We start from the raw sequence: 14,767 nt of genomic DNA, 5'->3' as shown, positions 1-14,767 counted from the left end.
TACATAAACAGAGGGCTCCGGCTACTCATTTTCACCCACTCATATGAATCACCTGGTCTGACATTAAGCAATTATGTTAACATATCTACATAATATCACACAAACACAATCAGTACACTAGCATATAAAACCAAGTACTATATATATAGCACCTCTTAATTATGGCCTGGTTATTATATGCTTGGCTCCATGCATGGTATCGACGCGAGTGCACCGAGTTGTATATGTTGTTTAGTGTTTTGCAGGATCATATATATGTCACTATATGACTTGTTGGAGTCACTTTAGCTAAAAATTGTTTAGCTGTTTGACTGGAGATGTAAATTTTCCATCTGGAAACAAAAATACATTCCAGATGGATAGGTAGTTCAATAATTGAGCCTGAAAACTATGTCATTCTGGCAGGAATATGGTTTCCAGCTGGAAAGAAGTGATTTCCCATTCAAAAACCCAGCTGTAATTCAAATTATTTTAATTAAATTCATCTAATTTATGCTGAACATTTCATTTATGAACTCTCGGACAAAAAGCTATAGAGACAGTTTAGGACGAGGTAAGGGAGGCTGCAGTGACAGAATTATCAAAAGTTCAAACAACAAGTTTCTAACAAAGAAATTCAGCCTTTTCTGAGCGCATGCATATAAATGAAAGATGAACCAAAGTACCGCCAATATGCAACATTACTATTCCTAAAATAACATCGCAAAATGCACACGAAATTCCCATTTATAGGTTCAGTGAACAAGGTACCATGCATTGCACAGTAAGATAGAAAACACAGGTCCCTCTAGAAATATTGAACACAAAACTTTGTCACTCACATGGTTGATAATGAAAAAATGCAGTTTATTTAGTAGAACCAGCACTGTACAAGTTAAAAGACTAAAGGAGGTAATTAGTTTGGCAATGTCAAATCATCCCTTTTTCACAGGTGCAAAATATTAAAACAATGTTGCCCCTGATTGGGTTAATAAATTGCTGACATTTTTCGTCATCAAAGTGCAAATGATAAAAAGATGGTAATAATAAATAATAAATAAATAATATAGATAGACAATTTGATACTGAATGATTAGCTCTGTTGAAGCTTGACAGTACATTGTTTATGAAACAAACGGCTTTTTTTTTTCTAGAGGCAGAAGTGCACTGATGTCTTTTTTTTTTTTAGTAGTTGCCTTCCATACCAGCGTGCAATAGTTAAGGTGGGAACAGAATATGACATGGTAAACTTGATACTGGGTCTGAAAGAGGGAATACCTACAACACAGGACAGTTTTTTGGATACCTGCTCAATATGACTATCCCATGTCAGCTGACTTGAGAATATACACCTAGGATTTTATGCTGTATCACAACGTTCATTTCATGACTTCTTAATTTTGAATTGAGGCTTGGGGAAACATGTTTGTTTTTAGGTGCAAATAAAATTCCTTTGATTTTAGTTTCATCAATTTTTAGGCTGTTTATCTGGTAGTTCAAGCAGTTTTTACAGTGCACTAGCTGTTAGCCATTTCAAACATATCAAGTTTATTAGTTGAGCTAAAAAACAAACTTAAGTTGATGCATGAGATCATTTATGTATAAATTAGATTTAAGAACAGCCCAAGAATGCTGCCTTGTGGAACATAGGTGCATATCTATCTAACGTCTTAAGGAACAAATTTCCAGTTCATACCAGTTGGATAGCAATGGATCCCCAACTGTAATTCAACTGCGATTAACTGGAAATTTGTTCCTTAAACCAGTTAGACCAATTAAGGTTTTCACCTGGCATAGAAAATTAGAATGATATATCCATTGATGTGAATGTACCGAGTTCAGCCGGTTAGATATGATTGCAAAGGAGCATGGGCACTATAACAATCTAATTTATTAAGAGTTACATGGCATAATAAATAAAACAAAAATGCCAAAAGTGAATATGTCAGCCTTAATGTTTTAACCATAGAAGGACGGATCGACCTGCCCTTTCGAAAGCCATGCCAAGATTTTGATAAAATATTGTACTTGACTATGTCGAGATGGCTTAGAATAACCTTTTCAAGGCCCTTGGAAAATATTCTTTCGTCTTTTATATATGACCAAAACGTTTCCTCATTTCATGTCATTTAGAAAACTTCCAGATGAAATAAGCAACTAGAGGTTGAAAATTCTGTCTGGTAAATTCTGTAAACATGTAGTGCTAACAAATGTCAATGTTGAAGCTAGTGTACCACAAGAAAGTATGATACACTTACGATTCATCTGTGCGATGGCAAAGAGGGAGTTAAAGTGGCCCCAGTAAAAAAAACATTGGAACCCCCTGGAATGTCAATCGGTACTGACGCACTCAATTTTTTTGCAATTGGAATTTTCCTTTCAAGTGGGCAGCCCAATTGGGCTCAATGGGTTCCAGTTGGAATTCATAGGAACCCACTGGAAAGTCTATTTGGAACACTTGGTTCCATTTGAAAATCTCATTCCAGTAGGTTCCAATTTGATAGGTCACTTGGATCCTGCAACTACTTGTGCAAAGTAGTCTATAGAGTGCCATCTGTGCATAACTATAGTATTAATCAGTTCATATATGTTCCAAATGATTACTCGGTTAAATGAATCTTTACCAACTGGTTAGCCCACTTTATCAAACCCATATGCACACAGTGAGACAATTACCATCTGAGTCCAATTGGTCTGGCCAACTGCACTGGGTGTATCCATGGGAGCATTTCCATATTTCACAAAGAAAACAAACACAATATTCAAAATAACAACAATCAGCAGTAAACTTCTGGAAGATAGAAAACTAGACGAGTTGGTTTGGATATATGACTATCAGTATAGCTTAACCTGTAAAACACAATTCTTCCTCTTACTATCGCTGCGCCTACAAAATTAAATGAAATAACTACATTCGAATGGCAAGACTGGCCCCAGCATGAGAGTAGGAAGAAGTATGTTTGCTGCGTGTATGGAATCTTGTGTTATATGCATCTGTGAAACTGTACAGTATTGCATTTCTTATGCGAGACGTATGCTTGCCTGTACTCCTTGATATCCATCAAGCATGTTTCCATGCAAATTGTAAGTCAGTCTACCTTTTATCCCATTCGGTATGTTCCGTTGGACCCATTGTATGCAATGAGTGTTACCCATTGTATATACATACCATTGGCACATCTCATTGAACCCACTGAGTGCAATTGGTCTCACCCATTGGCTGCAATGGGTTAAGTGTCAAAAAACACCATTGGTTCCAGTTGGAAAATTAAATGGCTACAGTTGAAAATATCTAATTGGTCTTTTTTGACTGAGCTCGTATAATGCAGGCCCTGAAAGCATTGATTCAGGTTGAATAAGTACTAGTAGATCCCCTTTATAGTAAAGTCACTCGGACCAGCAAATTTCTTTACTATATCTGCTTATCAGAGCTGCTGAGCCTAGTGGTAAAGAGTTTAAAAAACTTTGCTTTTTGCTTTTGCGATTCTATAGGTATATTTTAATTCATGGGAAGTACGTCGGCGCGGCCAGACACACTTCAAATTTTTGTCAAATATGTATTTACTATAAAAGTGAAAAAATTACAGTCGTCTGCGGAAGACGAACTGGGACTTGAGTTTTCCTTAAATGTAACCGTGAGCTGTTTGCTGTAGCAAGTTCTATGCTCAATTCAGTTCAATTGACTAGCCATAATTGGTCTGTACATCAGATGTCAGTTTATTTTCAAGGTGAAGTTAGCAAGCAGGAGATATATATGGCTTGTTTCTCTTCATTTGTACTTGAAGCAACCACAGTACCAATTAACAGTCTTATATTTTAAATAATATTTTCCAAGTGCTGTACTGGAAGCTTCACTTTCAGAAGACTGCAAATATAAATAAAGTAATTGCAGTACTCAAAAGCAGTAGATTACTGCTTCATGTCTCCTTATCCATAAAATGAATGAATGAATGAATGAATGAACATTATATATTTTACACTTGACCACAGCAGCTTGCAGTTGGCAATGTTCATGCCATAAACGTTTCCACCTGTCTCTCCTACCCCTCCCCCCCTTTTCACCCGTGACGGCAAGTGTAAGGCACCACTGTGCCTATAGCTGACACAACAGTGAGTGCTGCTGAGCACTTTCAACTAGTTTTGAATTTCAACCACCTTGCACCATCTGTCCCTTCGACGGACCCTCGACGCCTCACGTACCTTAAATTCTGCATGGAGAATATATGGTTGTGACTCAGCGACCGCAGACGAAAAAGCTACCACTCTGTAGCTTGAAAGTGAGTGACCCAGTGCAAAAGCAACATAAACAATAAAATGGCATACAAGGGAGCTTGCAAACAAAGCTAACGAATTACACGGCAATATGTATATATATATAAGGGAATAATAATGTTGGTGTACATCAACCATACTCACGACAAAATGCAACTTTAGTGCCCTCAGAGATGGGGAAAAGAAATCATTTACCCTTGAAGTATATTTATTTACCAATTAAATGAGGCAATGAGAACTACTTTAGCGCCTGCAGTGTCTTGCATAATTTATTCTTAAGGGTGACAGAACCAATTTATCAGTGTATCGGGTGAAGATATATTTCTCTTTTAGTTTTAATTTAGCGAGGGACACAAGAAAAGCAGCTGCTGTGGGAGAAAACCTCAGATAATATATTAGCTGGTATTTAGTGAGGACATTAATGCAAATAATCTTATATTTAAGAAAACAAATCTGCTGTTATGAGCTGTATAACTGTCCCCGACAATTAATCTAATTACTTTCTTTTGAAGCATTAGTAACTTATTAATGTTAGTTTTTGATGTGGTGGCCCAGACCAAATGGCAATAGTTAAGATAAGATTCAAATATTGTGTTGTAGATTATCAACTTTTGATTTGGAGAAAATTCTGAGACATCTGCAAAGGACGCCAACAGACTGGGGCACTCTCTTTGCAATGTATGTAATATGTTCTGTTCCTTCCGTATGTGCATCAAAAATGATGCCCAACGATTTAAAGCTGTAGATAATTTCTATTCTGTTATTAATTTTTAAGGTAAATAAAATGGGCATTGATAAAGTTACTTTAAAGTTTAAAAGTCAAAAGAGATGTCTTACAATTGACAATTTTAACAAGTCCATTTGATCTTAACCGTGACTGAAGAACAATGCGGGGTGGTACAGTGGTAAGATGCCCGACTACTGTCCGGAGTTCCCGGGTTCAAACCCGACCTCGGCGGCTGCGTTTCGATGGAGGCGAAACGAAGTGGCGTCCGTGTGCTGTGCGATGTCAGCGCACATTAAAGATCCCCAGGTGGTCGAAATTACGCCGTAGCCCTCCACTACGGCTCCCCTTTCTCTCTTTCCACTTTCACTCCCACCTTCATCCCTTCCCTTACGGCGCGGTTCAGGTGTCCACATAGCAAGTGTGACAGATACTGCGCCTTTCCCTTCCTATGAACCAATTATTATTATTATTATTTTTAATAGGTTACTTATATATGGACGAATCAGTAAGAAAAAGCTTTTATCATCAGCATACATAACATATATAACGTCGAAAGCAAGTTTATATAACTATATCATTAATACAAGCATTAAAAAGAAACAGACCCAGAAGGCTACCCTGGGAAGCTCCACATTGTATAGCTCTTAAACTAGGCAGAATACCATCAATACAGACAGCCTGTTTACATTGACTCAGATACGATCGAAACAGAATAAGAGGGGAGCCGCGGATGCTGTACCTTTCAAGTTTATTAAGCAATATTTTATGATTGAGGAGATCAAGTGCTTTACTAAAGTCTAAAAACATGCTTAGCGTTGTATTCTTACATTCAGTACCCTGAAAAATAATTTCTTTTTGCAGCAGCAGAGCAGATTCAGTGGACCGTCATTTGCAAAAGCTGAACTGACTGTCATTAGTATTAAGAGTGTTTTTTGAAGAGTTCTCAGTTTTTTTTAACTATAATTAGAGCTTTTGAAGAATCGGATAGAATGGATATTGGTATAGTTAGATATTTCTTTCTTATCTCCTCCCTTAAAGATTATTGAAACCTTGGCAGACAGGAATGAACAGCTCAGAAATGATGAAGACACAATTCGTGATTCCTTTTCTTAAAGGAATGACCAGACAAATGAGTGCTCATCTTGTCGTTTGTTGCTATATGTGCCCATATCCATTTTTGTGTGCTGTCATCCCTTCATGCAACACAAACATGTTCAATCTGCTACATTAATGAGCTTCATTTCTTGTCATATGGAACACAGAATTTGTTCTCAAATTGCTTCATATCTTCACATTAACACATTCTGGAGGTTGAGCTGACTGCTGTGTGAGCCACTATAGCATCAGGGTCTTTGCTATATCAGTTGTTGGTGATGACATATGGTCCTGAAGATGCTGTCTATAGTAGCTGAATGGGCACTTAATGAACATGTCTTGTTGCTTAATGAAAAAAAAAAAAAAAAAACACTCTGAAATAGCTTTCATCCCTCCCTTATCATGTCTTCATGCAATTTTTTTTCAGTTACAACAATTTTTTACATCTAGTGGAAGTACCTCTAAAGAATGAGGATGTGGATACGAATACAGCCAAATTTGATTTCAAGTGAAAATCAAAGCCTTGCATGAACATGGCATCACATTTTGCTATTTCTGTTTTTTAAAAGGCAATAAATGATAAATGTGAGTGGCAGTCAAGTGCTGCAAAACTACACACGCTGCACCTTCACTTCTTGCCACCGCTGCCTCATGCTTTCTGCTGCGCTGGGAATGTTCGTCCGTTTCTTCCCCTTAGCTATTTCTTGGTACACTTTTACTCTCCTTTACTCTCTGAACGGACCACGCCGCTTCCTTTCCGTGTTTGTAGACAGCTTTTTCTTTTTTTATCCTACGCGCTGCGTGCTTTCCCTCGTGGCTCCAAGGCCTTTGTAAAGTAGGCTTCTTCTGAATACTGCTAAGTCTGGTGGTAAAGCCCCTTAAAAGGACACTCGGTGTTATTTTTGTCTTGAAACACAAAAACAACAAAAAAAATATTTCTTTTCCTCGTGATTTTAGGTAGTACGCGGGCGGCGATGTCATGTCTTGGGAGTCGTCGCCGCGGCCAGGCCCACTTTACTATAACCGATTTTTACCAAAATTATCTTTACTTAAAGGGGGAAAAAGTACAGCTGTCTATGGAAGATGAACTGGGACTTCAGTTTCACTTTACTATATCCGAGTTTATTACAGCGGTGTTCTACTGTAGTTATATGCTGCATCAAGTGGTGAACAAAGCTCAGTGTTTCTAAATGCATCCATGAGTTACCATTTAACACTATCGATATTATCATATACATTCTGTCAGAATCAGTAAAACTGTATGCTGCAGAACATGCATGGTACAGCTAGTGAAGTGAAACTGCAGTTCCATTTTGCCGCCTATAGATAACTTCAGTTTATTTTTTTTTTCATTTGATGTGCGTATGTCTATATACAATCCACATGGTAAGTATAAGTATTTAAATAGCGCTCCAACCTGATGGGTCAGTGATTGGGTGCTCGACTGCTCTATTGAAGAATATGGGATCGATTCACGGCTGTGGAGACTGCTTGGAGGTGGCCATGTGCTATGCGATGTCAGTGCACAAGTGGTAAAAATTTAGCCCTCCACTACAGCATGTCGCATAGCCTGAGCCGCTCTAGGATGTTAAAGCTCATCCCAGACGAAAAAAAAACCACTCATTTCCTGCTGGATTATGGAACCGTGTACCGAAATTATCCAACTAGAAAACTGTGATTTCTGGCTGGGAAAAAGCAATTCCAGCTGGAATGACATCTATTTCCTGCTGGATTATGGAACCAGAAATCATGCCCAGCTGGAATTTTGATATTTCCAGCTGGAAAATTTACCTCCAGTCAAGCCTCTATCTGGAATATCATTTTTTTCCAGCTGGAAAATATGGCCGTCAAGCTAGAAATTCAGCTGGAAATGTGCTTTTCCAGCTGAAATGGGTACGATTTGAACAAAGTCTACTAGGTGTCTATTTTCATGGGGGATAACCGACCTAAACCTAGTTACTAAGGGCAATTTTAGTACACTCAAATTAATGTGCTTGATATGTGCGCCATCTTAAATGTGTGTCAAATTCAGCTGCCTATGAAAACAGCTTGTATTAAATATATGTGGGTACAATGCAGATGTTTTAAACATTAAATATCTCAGTTTCTCTTAGGCATGAAAATGTTCAACACAGCATGCCTCTCCTGGGCATGTAAGTTTCAAGTTACATATCATTAGCATAATCGCATTCACTATAATACAGCTAGGACAAAGGCATCTATAGTTTTTCTCCAACTAACCCTCTCCAGTGTAAACTGCTTTATCCCTACAAGCTATCTACTTCACCAGCCCACCTGGCTATCTGGGTCCCCTTGTTACATATATCTTTTCCTGAAATTCATTCCTTTACAACTAACTGTTGGATATCTAGCCTTTGAGCTCCTGCTGGTTCACTAATCCACTAGGCTCTCTTCCTACCTTTGCTGCTGTTTTAGATTCAATTTCAAGCCTTTTTGAAGTTTTTATCTCATCAATGGTCACAAGCAAGGTATCATATACTTGCTCTTGGAGGCATATCGATTACCAGCTGTTAGCCCTGATTTCAGTGGGAATATACTTGCCAGATGCACTACACTAGCATTACAATAAAGGTGCAATTCACAATAGCCCACATTATTATTTTAGACACATGAAAAGATTATCACTTAAAGTCAGGGGGGTGTCCTTGTGTCTGAGAACCCTCAGCAGTTTTTACGAGAGGTCTGAGACCCCCCACACTTGAATATATCCAGTGTCCAGCACTGCACGAATATGAAGCAGGTGCATCCGTTTGGCAAAGGCCTTTATTGCCTCATAGTTGTCGTCAGCCAAAGTATCACACTTTTGCGGCAGCTCTGATCGGTCGAGACAGGATGACGTCATGGAGGTCTCGACCAATCACAGAGCACCACCACAGTATGCGCGAATGCGTGGCTTATATGGCCATATGGCAATCAATGACTGTTTACGAATCAATTAATGGCTAACTGCAAATAAATGACTTATTATTTATTTCATTACTAATTACACATTAATGCCTAATTCATTCATAATTGCTAATTAATGCCACACACCTGGTAAAATCAACCACACAACAGTAAATGTAGAACAACTGCAAAGATACAAGGAGCGCGATCTTGTCACTGCGCTGCCAAGCAGAATGCACTGAATAAATGCACTTGCAGAATGTGAAAGAGTAGTCACCCGCTTTACTTGTAGCAGCACTCATCGCTAGATGCGCAACAGTCGTGTAGCAGAATGCAGCACTCAGGCTTTCGCCTTTTATCACTTTAGTCGCCAAAGTGTCCTCGAATTTTATTCTTTTCAGTGGCAATCAGAGAATGCTTATGATTGTTGGAAAATTTTGCAGCAAGTTTTTGTAAGAATTATTACTTAATTTTAGTAAGAATTAGCATTTCCTAAAACCTGTGATGAAGAAAACAAAAGTTAGTCCCTTTACACACAGGCTGGAACTAATTAAGGTATTTTCACATGCCATCTCTTCGGTTTTGCCGGTTCGCACTGTGTTTTGGTACTAGCTGAGCAAATTGTCAATATGCTCACGCAATATTATTCAGATGATGTACTTGTCACCAGACAAACCAAGCTGGTAGCTCTTACAATAATTTTTTGCTAATTTTCATTGCGTTCACTTGAAGTGTAAAAATTATAGCATATATATTTTTTACTTAGTTGATTTTACATTTAACGTGCAATTAAGATTGTACTTTTTATATAAAGTGCTTTAAAGAACATAGCACTCTTGCTGCTTCTATAAAGTGTATTCGAATGCATTTATTTGCAAAATTTCTATTTAAACTTATTCACTCTTATAAAATTTTCTTCGCAACCAGACAGTCAGAAGTTCAGTTCTCGATGTGAACTGTGTTGCAAGATAGCGGTTTCAGGAAAAAATATTGCATATGTTACAAGTGCTGACACTTTGTTGTTTCACTATAAGCTGCTTTACATCACAGATCATCGATCATGCTGGCAGAGTGCAGGAATCACTTTTTCAGGTGCATGTCATAAAATGATCACAAAAACCTCCTTAATATATATATATATATATATAAATTTCTCCCATTTAAATAGAAACATGTGCAAAGGCCGCCAGCCCTTTCTCTGACCCTCTTAGTTCCTCCTCAATAATTGCGCTCAAATTTCTAGAGTCTCTCTGATAGAGCCAGAATTTAAGCACTGAAAGTAATTCATTCATTTCAAAATTACTTTTACTAAAGTGACTCACTGCTGTTTCTATACTTCATTCTATATACTCCCGGTACGATGCCAAGAAAGCAGTAATGACACGCAAGCCTGTCCAACAGTGATGGATAAGCAAAGAATTGAGTAGAACTACATGTTCAAGGCCTCAGACCTGCCCTGTGTCTCCAAATCACAACCATTCTCTAAGCAGAAGGTATACATGTAAGGCGTTGAGGGTCCATCGAAGTGACAGATGGTGCAAAATGGTAGAAGGTCAAAACTAGTTGAAAGTGTGCAGTAGCACTCACTGTTGCATACTGGCTATAGGCACAGTGGCGCCTGGTTACACTTGCCATCACGGGCAAAAAAGGGGTTTGGGGGAAGAGACAGGCGGAAATGTTCACGGCGTGTTTGACCATGATTGTTTTTGTTGCCATTGTCTTATATTTTTAATAGCCTGTTCTGTAGGAAAAGGGGAGGGAATAGTCTTACTGGATAGAATTTGGCAGGAAGATGAAAGAATGTGCTCTAGTGTTTGGAGAGGTTTTGTTCACAAGCTTTACTTAGTTTATATACAGATGAAATCCAGACGGTAATTAATGAGAAGGAATTTGCTCTGCGGAAGTAATTATAATGTCATTACTTTTTGGGAGCAGTATTTAGCAATTTCATTATATTTTTAAGACTTAGCAAGTAATTGGTAATGTAATTTAATTGCTTTTGAACAGTAACTTTGCCAAGTATGCTGCCAATTTACCCCAGGAAAAAAGACACCATGTGTCTATTAGGAATGAAATAGATTAAGACATGCCAGCTGGACTTGTGAATGTAATCAGGTAGCTCAAATGGTTTCTCTACCTCTGATTGGCACTTACTTCGGAACATTCAATTGGAACGCCCTGTTGAACATTCAATAAAAAAATGTTACAACTTAAACTGCTGTGTAGTTTGCATAATTTCTATAACCACATAAGTTGTGATTAAACGAAGTAACTCTGACTCCTGAAGATCTGCCACTGAATGCAAGAGGAGGGTCCAATGTGCGAGGCTAAGCCCCAACAAAGAAACTACCGTGTCAACTCTTCGGGTATATATAGTGTTCCTATGGTCTATGTGTCATATGAATGCATGCTCGCCCGCTTGGAGCTGCCATTTCAGGTCAGTGCCAGCAAAATAAGCATTAAAACTGGAAGCCTTAGCTGAACTGTCTAATTGGAATGTTCAATTTATTCAAACTGGTGCTTCGAGTCTGTGCCAAAAGCATATTTAGAAATTTTGCGACTGCAAACCTCAATTGAAAATCAATTTTTTTTTCCTTGACTGGGCCAGTGTCTCGATGAAAAACATACCATACTGCCCATATCGCAACTTTCACATAATAACAAGTCAAAAGACGATGCCACTGCACTGACTTGAACAAATCTCTGAAAGATGGAAACTATAGAAGTATGGGCGGGGAGGCTCCACGAAAACTGCTGAGTTAATTCAGATAGGGCACACTCAGTACAACTGCACCTTCCAAAAACCATTATGTACCGTTTTTTTCTGACTTGCAGATTGATCAGCCACACTGCTGAGCCATAATGCAAACCCAGTTCGCGGTCATACATATATAGTTTCATATAAGTACCAAAAGCAACCAAAGCAACCTCGAATATTCACCATGCTGTTGCTGCCTGCAGTTCCTTTCTGACAATAGATATTAACCGGCCATACAGCCTGTATTTCCTGTCCCTGTCAGATACATTAAACACTGAATTATTAATTGCGGACGCGTAGCCTAGCTGACCGCAAAAAGGAATTCGGAGGTAAATAAATGCAGTGCCATAACGTACAGCCTTAGAGCTATGGAACAGAACACTGCACCAACTGCGTATTTGAAGGCGGAATACCTTCGGCAGAACAACGAGATAAGCAGCCTACGGGGAGCCTAATTCCCTTGCGTCGAATGAAGCGCACAATGCACAGCCGAACCCGAAGCCCAGAGCGAAGCTAGAAATTGCACTACACGAGAAAAACTTCGTCTGCAACTGTACGTCACAATCAAGCGCGTCCAAACTCCGCGCTTGATTGTAGCAACCAAGCGCGGATTTCTCAAATCCTCCTTGCTAAAGATTAGCAAGGAGGATTTGATATACGAGTACGCGAAACGCTTCGACTGAAATAGGCATGGAAATAAGCCATGAGTACAAGTGCGCGCGACCAACGCCATGACCAACGCGCCAACGCCATGCCAACGCCGCCGATACCTACTTAAGTTAAAATTATTAAGAAAATGAACAATAACCTTTTTTAAGCCACAATTTTAAGTTATAAACTAGTATTATAAATGTTTCACTTGCTGTTGCGCAGTTTTTCTTTTGCTTAGTTTATGATGACGTAGGGTGACGTATTTTGTGCGTGGCAGCAGCGGTTTGCTGGTGCCACGGTGCGTGTCATCAGTCGCCGCCAATATATAAACAATACTTATAAATTTATTATAAGCACAACAAAACTTTGCTTTTTGCAGCAATAAGATTTTATGTAGGAGCAGAGTTGGAGTGTCTTGTTTTTATATTTTACTGCACCCTCTTTCCAAAGCGCGTGATTTAAACGATGCTGGCAATGCAACAACACAACGCGTCGTCTTTTCACGTGTTCTATTGATTTACAAATTACTGCAGCTCGAGGGCCAAGCAGAGTGGCAAAGGTGGCAACATCAGTCAAAGTAAAAACAAATGCAGGCGCAATCGACATTAGAACTAGTAAAAATACAGGGGCCAGATTACGCTCCAATCACATTACAAAAGCTGTCACAAACCTGTCACAAACCGATCGGCCAGCCGCGCTCCTATTGGTCGATTCTGACCTGCGGACCTGTCGAGCGATAGGAGTGGGAGCTGATTGACAGGTTTGTGACAGTTTTTTTTTTTATTCGATCGGAGCATAATTCGGCCCCTGATCGCGAACAATCTGACATACCGCCGTGCTCAGTGAAGAGACCACGCGAATATAGATAGAACTGCATGCCAGCTTTTTATTACGGTGCAGCGACAGTTCTTAATGTGTGCATAGGGTTCTCGTGGTTTGAATCCCGATAGCGCACAATTCTCACCCGGATTAAAAAAGGATGCTCATGTGGATGGAGTTGCATAACAAGGTTCGGGGTGCTGCCTGACCCCGCGGTGACCACCACCGGAAACGCACTGTCTCAATAAGTGGTATATATTGAAGGTGGTGCTGCCTGACCCCGGTGACCACCACCGGAAACGCACTTCCTCAATAAGTGGTATATATTGAAGGTTGTACAGCGCACTCCCTCAATAAGTGGTATATATTGAAAGTTGTACAGCTGTACAACCTTCAATATATACCGCTAATTGAGGGAGTGCGTTTCCGGTGGTGGTCACCGGGGTCAGGCAGCACCCCAAACCTTGTAGGCCGCTGATGACCAGGTAGTCGAAATCTTCTATGAAGTCGTGTAATCGGCAACGTGTAAAATAAGAATAAAGAAATAAGAAAGAAAACTACGGTAAAGAAGAATTAAAGCGACATGGTACTAGTTGAAAAACGCGATCGCCTTCTCATATGTCGATCGTCCCGCCTTGTGTGTGTCTTTACGCCTTCCGAGCAATTTTATTTCTCACTGTTTTTTTTTTTTCAGTGGTCGTATCACTTAAATTTGTTTGCTGCGCTGTAAAGAAACCTGAAATTAATTTCACATCGCTCCCCCTCCCCCCCCCCCCTCCCCCAGTCAAATATGTCATATGATACAATTGTTTCAGCTAGTGCGGAAGCATTCAGCTGTGTTTTGAACGCCGCCATGCACTGCCACGGCCGCTCAATGCTGGCTTTGATTTCAGCTGGTTTAATATATGTGGACCGTTTAAACGACAGGACCCAAAGCAGGAAGACCAACCAGTGCTGTTAACCATTCCTTGGTCGGTAACTTCCGAGTGTCTAGTACGCAACAACAAAAACTTCTGAGTGCGGTCTTCTTAATGTAACAACATCGCTTTGTTCTTCCAAGCGGCAGTTGCTCGAAGAGCTTTCCTTTTCAAGGTCTGAACCTTTCGACTTTGCTTAGGAGCCACCGTTTTTAGCGTTCGCAAGAAAATTGGGCGTTCAGCGTTGTGAGTGAAAAAATTACGGTCATGGCTCTGACAGGAAGTGGTTGGCAGGTGAAATGGTCATGCACTGACTTATAGTCTGTGGTCACGAGACCACGTGACATGACTGCACTGGCTGGCAAGCCCTGTGAGATCAGGCTGCGCGCCTTTGAGATGGGAGGGTTAGATTGGAATCCAGCCTGATCCATGCCTTGGATTTCGATTTAGACGCATAGCAATATGGTACACACAGGACCGGATTTACAGTGATGAGGGCCCGGTTCAAAAAGCATTAAGCGGGCCCCTATTACCCCCATAGCCCTACTCTACCCCTCTATTGTCATGTTTGAGACTTGACGCATTTTAGAATTTCCTACTGAGAACACACGTCACATTTACTCGAAGTATCTGCGAACTTAT

Source organism: Amblyomma maculatum, chromosome 2, assembly GCF_055883805.1.
Source record: "Amblyomma maculatum isolate TAMU_Amacu chromosome 2, ASM5588380v1, whole genome shotgun sequence".
Classification (NCBI taxonomy): Eukaryota; Metazoa; Arthropoda; class Arachnida; order Ixodida; family Ixodidae; genus Amblyomma; species Amblyomma maculatum.
This window is presented reverse-complemented; position numbering follows the sequence as displayed.